Genomic DNA, 13964 nt, shown 5'->3' on the forward strand with positions numbered 1-13964 from the left:
AGAACTCCAGTTATATTCAGTTGCTTGCCGCTTGCTCAGAGGTGACCTATGCCTGACATACAAGGCCATGTCAAACCCAGATTTGATGAACATGCTTCATCTCAAAAATCTAGATCCCTCAGAGCCACAAGGGCGGAGACTTAAACCTCGACACGGTTATTAATAGGACGTGCTGGAGGGATAGATTCATCACCCAAAGACTCCCTATGCTGTGGAACAAAATCCCAGTTTATGTGAGGCAGAGCACCTCACTGGCCTTGTTCAAGAGGAATCTTGACCAATGGATGGGAGATCGCAGATACACCCCAGGGGTTACCTCAGTGTCACTGCTCGACAGAGGCACAGCAAAATAATGGGCATAGTTTCTCCAAACTAAAGGGGTGGCGTAAGCCACAAAACTATGGGCTAGGCTTATAAATGCCCTCGGGCAGATAGCCTAGTATGAACCTATGAACCTATGAACCTATAAAAATGCCAGAGGTGTAGATATTAAGTCATATTTTTAAAGATAAAAATCAAAGCTCTGGAAGTAAGCCATTATATAAACATACATATTACAAGGTAATAGACCAATACCATAGTCACTATTTGTGAATGCATATCATAGTGTAAAAAAGCAGAAAATATATACCGCTAGTATATATATATTTTGAAGGGTGATAACCACAAGTTCAAAAGAACTAAATAATAATGAACCAAGTACTGATCATATATTACAAAATAAGGCCAAAAGAATATAGTGGCCTCATTCTCAGCTATATTATAGATTATAATAAATTGAAGTAATATGCTTGGAGATAATATAAGTTCAACATTGTAATTGTACAATACTCAATGTTTAACGCCATCATACCAGATACGAATACCAAACCGTACATATACATATTCGTATCCTGAACAATTTTTTATCATGCTTTATAGAGTATAATATGAGCATTGGTAGGCCTAACCACCATTGAATTGTTCGCACTGATTCTTGATCTATATAAATGTTTGTTGTTGTAACCATGATTATGAAATCCTCCAGTGTACTGTGAAACTCACAGATGGTCATTCAGACCTGGGGGGAATAAACATCCAAGGTTGGTTATCCAATATTGTTCCTTGTGGTTTAAAATGGTGTGCCAACCCTGTTGGTTGTTCTTATCTCCCTGAATTTTGTCAATGATCATGAACATAAACTGGGCATTGGGATGTTGTATCGTGTGTCTGTATAAAGCATTTGTTTCTTTTTTGTTCCTCATGTCACTACGATGTTCTGTCATCCTTATTCTAAGAGACCTAGAGGTTTGACCAACATAAAAAACTTTACATTGGCAGGTAGCTAAGTAAATAACCCATGTACTGCTGTAATTACCAAACACCCTGGTTTTAAATACCCGATTGGTGATGGCACTGGTGAATTCTTTTAGTGTACTGACTTGTAAACAGGAGCAGCAGTGACCACATGGAAAAGTACCAATTAGTTTATCACCACTGATAGTGGTCTGATGATATATCGACCTCCCCTTCTCTGTTTTATAATGTGAAAATAGCCCTCCCAAATTCTTGCCTCTTCTGTATGACATCTGACATTGAGGGCCTAGTATTGACCTTAAAGTGTCATTAGCCAAAATAATTTTCCAGTTGCAATTAAGTATATCCCTGACAATAGGTTGGTTCCTGCCATATGTGGTGACAAATCTCAAGATAGAATCCTGATGAGCATGCTCTGATTTTTTGTATTGTAACAATGTTTTCCTGTCTATGGTTTTGCTCCATGAACTAGCTTGATATATATCTATGTCTCTATATCCTCTGTCCTGAAATCTATGGTATAAGTCTAGTCTGGCATGTTCAAATTCCTCATGAGATGAACAAATGCGTCTAATATGCATAAATTGAGACTTAGGGATGTTGCGGATGGTGTGGTTGGAGGCGTGTAACAAGGTATTGTATTGAGGGTATTTTCTAAATGTTTTGGCACTTAGAGTGTCATCTGCGTTACGGTTACATGTAACAGGAGTACCATAGATTTTTTGGATGTTACTGTTTACCGTAACGCAGATGACACTCTAAGTACCAAAACATTTAGAAAATACCCTCAATACAATACCTTGTTACACGCCTCCAGTATGCACCTGAACCACACCATCCGCAACATCCCTAAGTCTCAATTTATGATAGACGATTTGTTCATCTCATGATGAATTTGAACATGCCAGATTAGACTTATACCATAGATTTCAGGACAGAGGATATAGAGACATAGATATATATATCAAGCTAGTTAATGGAGCAAAACCATAGACAGGAGAACATTGTTACAATACAAAAAATCAGAGCATGTTCAGTGAATAATTTAGATTACATCAAATCTATGGAACCGATAATATCTTCAGGGACATACATAGAAGTGAGTAGACATGAACTCAATACCACATATTCCAGAATTAGGTCTCTTATCAGCGATCTTTTTATTGATGCTAGAATTGATGTTCAATTGTTTTATTATTTATCAATGCCAGCCCCAAGAATACCAGCTTTATTCGGCATTCCTAAGATCCACAAATCTATTAGTAACCCATCCATGCGCCCATTAGTTGATGCTAGAAATAGCATCACATATGCATGTGCGAAGGTGGCTGATTCCATCATGAAGAAATTTGTAATGACACAAAAACAGATTTGTAAGGATTCGTGGTCTTTTTTGAGTAATCTTAATAACATACAATATCACCCAGATAAGAACTTTTTAACAATTGATGTCAAAGATCTGTATTCCTCTATACCACATAATGAAGGTATAGAATGGGTTTTAGCCATTGCAAAAACAAATGGCGCAGAACAGCAGGAACTGGACCTTTTGGGGGAACTTTTGGACATAGTCCTGTCCTATAATTTTGTTACCTTTAATGGACGGTACTACCTTCAAAAAGTTGGTGTTGCCAAGGGTTCCCCCTGTGGAGCCAGTTTTGTGAATCTAGTGATGGCACAGTGGGAAAAGGAATTTGTATTTAATGAGAATAGGAACCTAATGGCTAACACTATAAAATTTTATACACGGTTTCTCGATGACGTTTTCATCCTATTAGATGGAAACGCTGCCATAGCTAAGCAATTAGTAGATTATTTTAATACTACGACATCATTTTTACAGTTTACCTATTCTTTTTCTACGACAAACATAGCATATTTGGACGTAGATTTAGGTAAGAATGATAGTGAAAACTGCTACACTTCTAAAATATTTAGAAAGGCAACATACTCAAACACCTTACTTCATTTTTTGAGTTGTCATCCTTTTACACAGAAAAGGTCAGTCATAAAGGGCCAACTAGTCCGAGCAGCTAGAATGACTAGTACTTGGGAACACATTTTGGATGAATGTGGTTTGTTATCCAAAATGTTCATTAAAAGAGGTTACCCTGAGAAAATTATTCATGAGTTGATTAAGGAAGTGAGCAGTAAAAGAGAATCAGGTTTTTATAAGTCCTTATTGAATCCATCTACCCGAGTACCCTCTGAGTCAATTTTAGATGTGTCTGTAAATGCCAACCCCTCATACAATTTGATTTTGACTTATAGTATAGACGCACCTAACATAGCTTCAGTTATTCTTAAAAATTGGCCCCTTCTTATTAATGACCTTGATTTGCGATCTCATTTTCATTTAGCTCCCAGAATAGTATACAGAAGGGGCGTGAATTTAAAACAAATGTTGGAAGCCACAAACCAACTATACCCAATGAAAAGAGGAATGTCCAAGTGTAATATGTGTAATTATTGTAAACACATGGACATAGGGGCTTCTTTCACCATCATGGATAAGATATTTTCCATTAAATATAAAATCAATTGTCAAACTAAGTGTCTTGTATATCTGGCAAAGTGCACACAATGTCCTGCATTTTATATTGGCAAGACAGAGAGACGGTTACGGGAACGTGTATATGAACATGTCTATGCTATTAGTAAAAACAAACCTGAGAACGCACTAGCCAGACATATTAATTGTTACCCAAACCATTCCTTTATATTTAAAGGTATCGATTTAGTATTAGACGATTATAGGGGAGGCCCTATACATTTATTATTGGAAAAACTTGAATTGGTTTGGCAGCTACGTTTGGATTCTTATCATTTTCCAGGCTTAAATGATATGCTATCCTTAGCCTGTATTTTAAAATTGAAGAGTTTGGGTAGATAATAATAACTTTTTTAAAAAAACTTTTTTAATTTTTTTGTAATTTTTTGTATTATTTTATATTATAGATGACATGATGGTTTGTTACGCTGTTGTACACCTGGATAAAAATACAAGTAGAGATTAATTAATGTATTTTATGTAGACTTATTATGCTTTAGAGGGTTTTATACATATATGTGTATATATATATATATATATATATATATATATATATATATATACATTTATATATGTACATTATTTTTGCTGGTGTACAAATACAAATATACACATGAGGGCGCTATAACTAATGAACTTGAATTTTTTCAAACTGTGATCACATGACAGCTAGGTTATTTATTGCCCCACCTGGTTTAACAGCTTGTTGCATGTTAATGTGAGTCTGAAGAAGTTCTGTTGTATACAGAACGAAAAGTGGATTTTTACTTGCTGCTTAAAGTGGATTTTTACTTGCTGCTTTGGTTTGAATAAACGCGCTTTTAGTGGATTTTCACTTGCTGCTTTGGTTTGAATAAACGGGCTTTTTAATTGCCTTGGACTGAGTGGCTAAAATATCTTTGGAGTCTGTGGATTCAGCATTTTTGGGTTCCTAATATTGGATAACCAACCTTGGATGTTTATTCCCCCCAGGTCTGAATGACCATCTGTGAGTTTCACAGTACACTGGAGGATTTCATAATCATGGTTACAACAACAAACATTTATATAGATCAAGAATCAGTGCGAACAATTCAATGGTGGTTAGGCCTACCAATGCTCATATTATACTCTATAAAGCATGATAAAAAATTGTTCAGGATACGAATATGTATATGTACGGTTTGGTATTCGTATCTGGTATGATGGCGTTAAACATTGAGTATTGTACAATTACAATGTTGAACTTGTATTATCTGCAAGCATATTACTTCAATTTATTATAATCTATAATATAGCTGAGAATGAGGCCACTATATTCTTTTGCCCTTATTTTGTAATATATTATATGATCAGTACTTGTTTTATTAGTATTTAGTTCTTTTGAACTTGTGGTTATCACCCTTCAAAATATATATATATACTAGTGGTATATATTTTCTGCTTTTTTATACTATGATATGCATTCACAAATATTGACTATGGTATTGGTCTATTACCTTGTAATATGTATGTTTATATAATGGCTTACTTCCAGAGCTTTGATTTTTATCTTTAAAAATATGACTTGATATCTACACCTCTGGCATTTTTATGTCACTGGTCATATGCTTTAATCAAGAAGGAATATGCACTTTGTTACTCCAGCCACTGAGTGGTGCTGTAATATTGCTTCCAGGTAATTAGAGACTAGTATAAATGCAGGCTGCTACATTTCATTCAAAAAAACTTTATTGTATTCATTGATAAAGGCTGAATAGCCGAAACCGGTCTGGATTTGGAGGAAATATATAAAATAATCATTATTTCTTCATTACTGCGTGTTCACTATCGTTTTTTGCTGGTCGTTGGTGGTTTACATTGTTGGTTTGACCCAGCACGCCATCCTTGCGGAGCGTATGGTTGTTTGCTGATATCTAGGTAACCCTCACAGGTCTGATTGTTTGGTGTTTAGAGGGGAGGGTTGTCTGTGTGCATGAGGCAGTTGCAACAGTGCTTCAGAATGGATATGTGCTCCAGGTTAATGGGTGAAAGCACAGATAATAACCCTTCACACAATCTGGGAGGGGTGGCCATAACTAGTAAGTACTGGGGCTACATCTGTGATGAACGAGTACTGCTGATGGACCCCAGGTATGCCACACTTCTTGATATAATAACCTGGTGAAGTGCCAAGCTATAATGCTAGTTGAAGTGCAAGACAGGAAGAACTAGCATGATGTACGGGTGGAACAGAAGGTAGAATGTCTGCCACCTATAATACTTTACCACAGCTGTGCAGTTATTAGCAGCTTTGGCCATATAAAAGTTCAGTAAGCTCTGTAGTACATGCAGTAACTGCTTAACAGTATAGTAGACATACCTAGATAGGCAGAAATTCTAATCCCAATACTGGCAAGTGTGTGTGTGTGTGTGTGTGTGTGTGTGTGTGTGTTTATGTGTGCGTGAATCTTGTACTGACTGGCTTATACCATTTTGACATGTGTACTACTCTTTACACTTCCCTTTACTCCAATTTAGTAGTCCTGTTGGTGTCATCCACCGTAGAAGTACCTTTGAAAGAGATGGAAATGTATAAGCTCTGTGGCGCGTCTGATAACTGTGTACCACTATAGTAGGAATACCTAGATAGGAATGAGTTCTAGTCCCAATGCTGACAAGTGTGTGTGTACTGTCTGGCTTATACCATTTATGACCTGTGTACTACCCATTACACTTCCCTTCACTCCAATTTAGTAGTCCTGTTGATGTCATCCACCGTAGAAGTACCTTTGGAAGAGATGAAAATGTCTACGTTCTGTGATGTGTTTAATAACTGCAGAGCACTACAGTAGAAATATCTAGATAGGCAGGAGTTCTAATCCTAATGGTCGCAACTGTTTGTGTGTGTGTGTGAGGATCATACCTTGTGTGGCTTATACCATTTTGATGTGTATACCATACACAGCTGGTGACCACTTCCCACTGCCATTACTTTATATAGTGCGGTAACAGCATCTGCCTCACATGCATCAGGTTAAAGTATTGTATTTTCCTCTGTACAATGTGTCTGGAATATCCATATGTTTGCAACCTATACATGGTTGGAAGTGGTCTGTGTGCCTTAACAATGCCCTTATATGTAATACTATAGCCAACTAGGCCACAGTGAGTGTAATGACACATATGGCAGCTTGAGGTATCATACCTAACTACAACGTCATGCTGATACCATGTCCGCTGCCCTCACAGGTGGCCAGCCTTGTAGGTGCAATACATGAACCCAGAAGCTTGGCTTTACAAGTGAACTGTTCCTGTTATGGGTCACAGTAAAGGCTGGAAGATGTGTAGACAGTCATATTGTAGTCCTAATTAGTATGTAACAGGAACACCTTGTATATTAAGAGGGGTGTGTATACAATTTATATCCACTGTATACCACTAATATGTCATGTATGATCCTACCTTAGGCCGATTGCCCTGCCCATTTTGTTGGCCTCTGTCCAGATATCTTGGCACTGACAAGCTGTGAGGTATGCTACAGGAATGTTGAATTCACATCAGATAGGCCCCAGTGGTGACTACTGTGATGCAATACAGTTACCCAAGCACAACTGAACATGCACAACAAGCAATATAGCTATTACTGATGGTTGTGTGCATGGTAAATTGCATGTGCTTCACATGCCTGGGGTATTACCAGGCAACAACAGAACAATGTCATACTCATCAGGTTCAGGCAACTGCCCTATATGCAGATCAGAGGGTCCTATGTAGTTGTGAGAGGGAGTTATTGTCTGCGGACTCACCTGTGACCTTGGTACAGGATGGATGCAGCATGTCTGCACATCTACAGTACTAACCGCAATAATACATAATGTCCTGTCCTCACCATAGATGTGCACCTCTGTGCATTAGAAAACCCCATCCACAGCTGCAATCGGACCTGACACATGCATGTAGATGCAATACAGATACATGTATGTCTGATACATTAGTGTACTAATCCCCAATGGGCCCTTACCTGCATGCTTCTCATCCAGTGTGTTTGTGTGTGTGTGTGTGCATCCCACCTCCACAATTCTTTCCTCAAGCATCATGGCTTGTGCATTGGGCATGTGCCCCAAGTTTGATGAGGAGCTCCTCGGGGGGAGTCAGTGGGGGCTGGATGGCTGGGCTCCCTCCTGTGGCTAGCTGGTCCCTCACTACAGCAGCCCATTGACGGGCATGGCAGATGAGGTTGGTGGCCCGATGCTGCACATGCTCATAAGTTCTGCTGTGCAGGACAGCATCATTTACCCTGTGGACCACACTGTTCTACAGGGCAATCCTCTCCCACACATCTTCTCCTATCCGTCCAAATAACAGGGCATAATGTCCAATCACATATTGGTTGATGATGTCAATTTCCCCAACCTGGTAGGCGAGCACCCTGCATGTTAACCTGGAAGATATACACAGGAAAAAGGTCACAAGACCTCATACGATTATCAAAATGCACATGAACAGTGGTTATTACTTGCAAATAATCCACAATACACCAAAACCCTCCAAGCTATCATGGCCATAGCAGCTTGTATTACACGCATGTCCCTGAGCTATCTTATTCTCACCCATGTTGGACACTTGATTGCATAATCCTCTATTCTCCATTCATTTCTGTGTAGAGGGTTGACAGTGGGCATCCTCCATGTGGGTGGTGTGTAGATGGTGGCAGGTCTGTGTTTGACTGTGGTGTGTGATGGAGCTGTGAGCACATGCCTGAGTTCATGTAGGAGGCAGACAGTGATGTTATTATGCCCCATGGAGATATGCTGTTGTTGCCATCAGTAGGCAATATGTACATGCTCATCATTGCTGAGGGGAGGAGTGTGGTTGATGTGCATATCCCCCCTGTACAACTGGGATGGACAAGGTGGTGATGTTCCCACCTAACCTGTGCGATGCAGGTTGCCTATATCCATGTCATGTGTGTATGAGGTTTTCTTTACCCCCAGTACAGGGTGAATTGTATTGTTTCCTCTGAGATTTACAACATATGTGGAGACACTTTGCAGTTGTCCTTGGTGGTGTGGATATGTCTGCTTTATAGTCATAGTCAGCCTTACAGGAAGTCACCTGTGAACTTACATGCTTGCGCAGATATAGCTGGACTTGTTTCCAAGTTGTTGCCTGCACCTATGTTTCCCTGTACAGCCAGAGTAGCAACCTATTATGTGGTTTGTGTATTGTACACCCTTAAACTGATATGTTGTGTATGCACCTCTTGAGATGGTTACAGCATTTATCTGTCTTGGTCTGGACTCTTAACATCATGGCACATCTTCACGTGGCAATTGTTGCTCACTTTCCTAAAAACATTTTTGATTGTATTTCAATGGAATTGTACAGTTTAGGGGTCACATTCAAGATGAGAAACATTATGAAATGATCTTCTGTGGTCTGATTATCATACAGCACACATACGTGGCATTTAAACAGGGGTGTGTACACTTGTGATATCCACTGTATATAGGTGTTGATATAGCTGATAGTGGTAGGCATGGACAGAGGGTCATAACACAGGTTGACTTTTCTCTGATTAATACCTGATAATCATGCCTACTCTGGTACCCATAGCAGTGTCAGGGCAATGCCAGGGCAATGCAGCAACCAGTAGCTGTACACATTTATGTCTGCTGTATGCACTGACACTGATATTACACACATGTGCAACATGCGCAGCCTATTTACCTGAATGCTTGAAACCCATGTGATTAGTTTTGTGCCTTCCAGCTGAACATATGTATACATACATGTGCTCAGGGGATACCTGGTATACATTTATGTTGTATGTTAGTATGGCACACTGTATTTACAGTCTTGCTGCTCAATCATACTTCTCAACCTGTTACAGCAGTACGTCTGGACAATGGCACATGTAAATGGGTGTTAAAAGGGACATCAGTATTGATACTGTATCAATATAGCTGCACCATACATTACCACCATATTACACTGATTCTTTGGCATATCCACTGGCAGCTAGTTGGTCTTGTATCATCCATAAAGTTTATAGTCCTTGTTTTTCCAGTTGTGTGTGACATTGTTATCCCTTACCTGAAAGAGCTGCTCATACCATATTGTCCTGCCCAGGTCCTTCACCCTGCCAGTCAGGAGTTGTTTTTGGTTGTAAAGTTGTGGCTGGAGTTGTATGGGACAGGTTCCTTTGACTTACAGACCTCTCTCCTTTGGAACTTCCTATGTTAGTTGCTATGGCTTTAAAAGGTACCTCTATTTACTGAATATGTTTTTTCACTATTTTTTTTATCTTTATCTATGACTTTATTTAACTTGTGTTTATGAGTTCACTGTTTTAAGTTTTAATTTATACTAGGTTTTTGAATCATGGGTCTATGTCTTAATTCATTTTATGTCATATGATTTATTTATTACTTGAACTGCTGTTAGATTTGTAAGCAGTACAATATATCTCAACTTGAAATTGGAAGCCTAATTCACTGACAACTGAGGAAAATTACAATGTATATAGGTAGTTAAGAAACATAGGAATATGAATCACAGAGAATTACTAAAATATAGATCTACTAATCACTTGAAATTATCAAATGCCAACTGCTAAAAAAACTGATACAAGATAGACGGTTACAGATACTGCACACTGAGGGGTATGAAACAATGAAATATAAAAACATGAAAACAGTAATGTAGAACAAGGACACCCAGGTAGTTTTTCTCGCCTAAAAGCAACTGAGATAATAAAAAAAAAGAGTTTTCAATTGTATTTAAATATTTTACTAGTATGGGTAAAACCATATGATCTAATGAAGGAGGCACTTCTGCGTATGATGAGGATGCTGAGGAAAACACTCAGCAAGCATCAAATAAAGAAGCAATACAGATTTCTCGAACTTTGAATAAGCAAGAACTTAGGAACGGGTCCCATTAACACCAATGCACACTTAAACCAGTAATTATCTTGAAATGTAACTTCATGTGTAAAAATTGCTACATGGCACCTGTTCACTGGGTGAAATGTACCCTTTCAGAGTCAAATACATGTAAAGCCCAGCAGCTGTGGGATCAAATACATATTTTGTGATATCTGTAGATCCAGTCATAATGATATTTTTGAACCCCTGAAGAGAATAAATTTAGCATGGTACCCATTTTTATTATCAGATGTATTTTGTAAGAAAATAAATATTGATAAAAATTAAGCCAGAGAAGGACAAGGAAATAGCTATCAAGAGAATATACAAACATGCACAAATAAGTGGTGAAATTAATAAAATCAAAATAAAAGGATGTTGAAAAAGTTTGTATTTATAGTGGCAAGTACAAAAAGATCGATGCCGATCAAGATTTGTTATAAGAAGTCTTAAGAGAAGAAGGTGAGCTTACAATGAAAGATGACAGGATGACAGTGGCACTCACGATGGTGGAGTACATAAAAATGGGGCCCAAAATGTATAGAAGGGAAGGAGACTCAGAAGAAATCCAGGTTATTTAACACAGAACTAGAAACAGTTATATATCTTAAGTCTTCATGTGATATAATTCTGACCTGACACAACGTGTCAAGAGTGATACATCAAAAACTGTACAAACATTATAATATGCAAGTACATGAGAAGCACTTAAAACATAACTAATAAAGAATTAGTGGTAATAAGGAAGTTATGACTATGTGGCATCAATTAGTACCAACTGTCGAGAAAAGAGAAGCAAGAAAGGGATTCACTGTGTTTCTTCAAATCTAAATACCTTGGCATGCAGTTGGTCAGGAAAGACTGTTCTTTATTTACAGCTTGGGTACATTGACCTTCATAACTCATTTATGCATACCTGTAGAGTAATTGAGCAAATGCACCACAGAACAAAACACAAAAACCGAGTTTCTGTAGGGGGCAAACCCCCATGCACACCTCCTTACTTCATTATTGTCACTTTGAGGTCACTGCACCTTGTAGAAAGAACAATCAGCAATGGAAGTGTTAAGCTGTAGATATATATATATATATATATATATATATATATATATATATATATATATATATATATATATATACACGCACACACACACACACACACACACACACACACACACACACACACACACACACACACACACACACACACACACACACATATATATACCAGCTTAATTCTCCTCCCTTTCCAATAGCTACCACCACAAATCTACCACTTTCATCATTTTTTATCCTCCTGTATTACAATTAGAGCTCCTCTAGCAAGTAGACTAATTACTTCCCTTTTCATTTGTCCCTGAACTCACCCAACATCTTGATCATATATGTTAAGATCCTGCCTGAGTCTGCTGCTTAAGCTCTAGACAGACCATCAGAGATTCAAAAATTGAACTTATCTAACTCCAAATCACATTTAAACAATCAACTATCAGCTTATCCCATGTTGCAGGACACCTTCCATGACCCTGGAAGCTCACAAAAAGTTTCTAAATGTCATGCAAGAACTCTCCATAATTAAGAACTCCATTATTCTAGGAAATTTTACCCATCAATTGACTAGAGTACCTACACCTGCTCAGAAATTTTTGACCTAATAAATAAAAATTCAGTGGCCAATTAGAGGACAAAATATTCTTGACCTGGGACTTACAAATGGAGTATCATCCTGCACAATTTGTCCATTATCTCCCTCTCTGATTAAGTCAGACCATAAATTAGTAACCTTTCATCTCAAACATATCTAATCCCCTGAAACCAGTATATCTGAATTCAAAGACTTCTAGTGCACAGATATCCTCAAATTCTATGCTGAAGTCTTGAAATGTATTTTTAGTGCCACCACTGCTGACATTGCCTTAGTAGCTAGATTTGCTGAGTTTTATACCCACATGAATAAATGTATGGACTTGGCAGTGCTGTCCAGATCCCAATGCAATGGGACATTTAAAAGCAAACGATCCTGTTAGTTCACCAACATAAATACAACTTACAATAAAATGAAATAATTCATTAGTGTATATAGCAGTAGCACATCTAAAGATCCCCAAGTCAGGGGAAAATACTAGGAATTTGACTAAGAATTTTAAAAAGACTAATAGATATACTAATGCAGTCCATGAACTCAGCCCATGGGCTATTACAATTGCAAATCATTCTTTAGTTATGTTAAAAAACAAAGAAACAACACTGAATAATGTATAGAACATGTACCAAATGACAAAACCTACTCAGACCCGGTGTACTTTGACAATATCCTGGCAAATACATTTAATGTAAATTTTACTCCTGAGATGACTATCCAAAGCCCTGCAATCCCCATATCTCTCAAGTCTCCTGTCATCCCTAAACAACATGTAACATGGAAGTACTGTCCAAGACTAAGAACACTTTCTCCATGGTACCAGATAACATACCCAGCTGAACAGTATCCAACATGCCCTGGAAGAACCGCTACGTAAGTTATTTAACCTTGAGTCTAATTACAAGGTCAGTCTCAGAAGTATGACATACAGCACAGGTGGTTTTATTTCAACAACGGTGTGCATTCTACCGATTTAGGAAACTATAGGCCCATCAGTTTTATGAGTTTCATTTGTATGGCCATGGAACACATTAGATTAAATATGCATTAAAACCTCAACAGGCTAGATTTGCAACAATTTGGTTTTGTAAAAGGTAAATCCTGTCTAATGAACCTGGCTATCTTTTTTGAGACAATGGTCACACTATACATACAGCTTACTTTGATCTGGCCAAAGTATTTGGCACCACCCAATGTTACCATAATTAATAAACTAAATGGGTTATAAATATATCCTTATTTGGTAAGATGGGTAGTACATTGGCTAAAAGACACACCCTACATGGTGTGGGTGGCAAGAGCAGCATCTGGGAGATGAACGTGGCCAGTGGTGTTCTACAGTGCTCAGTGCTGGGACAGCCTTCATTTGGTATTTAATTCTTTTATGTATAGACCAAAAATGAAGACCCATGGAGAACCAAGTCTGCAGATGAGTGCAAACTGGGAGCTGTTTTCAAATCCTTCTTTGACACAGAAGCCCTCCAGCAGGAACTTAAATTTAGGAATGCCTGGTATATTAAAAATGGGTTTGAATTAAATGCTAAATAATGCAACATCTTTGGAGGTAGAAGACAACCCCCCTCCC

The sequence above is a fragment of the Protopterus annectens genome, chromosome 6.part0 (genome assembly GCF_019279795.1).
Source record: "Protopterus annectens isolate FY-2018-M chromosome 6.part0, PAN1.0, whole genome shotgun sequence".
NCBI classification, from domain to species: domain Eukaryota; kingdom Metazoa; phylum Chordata; order Ceratodontiformes; family Protopteridae; genus Protopterus; species Protopterus annectens.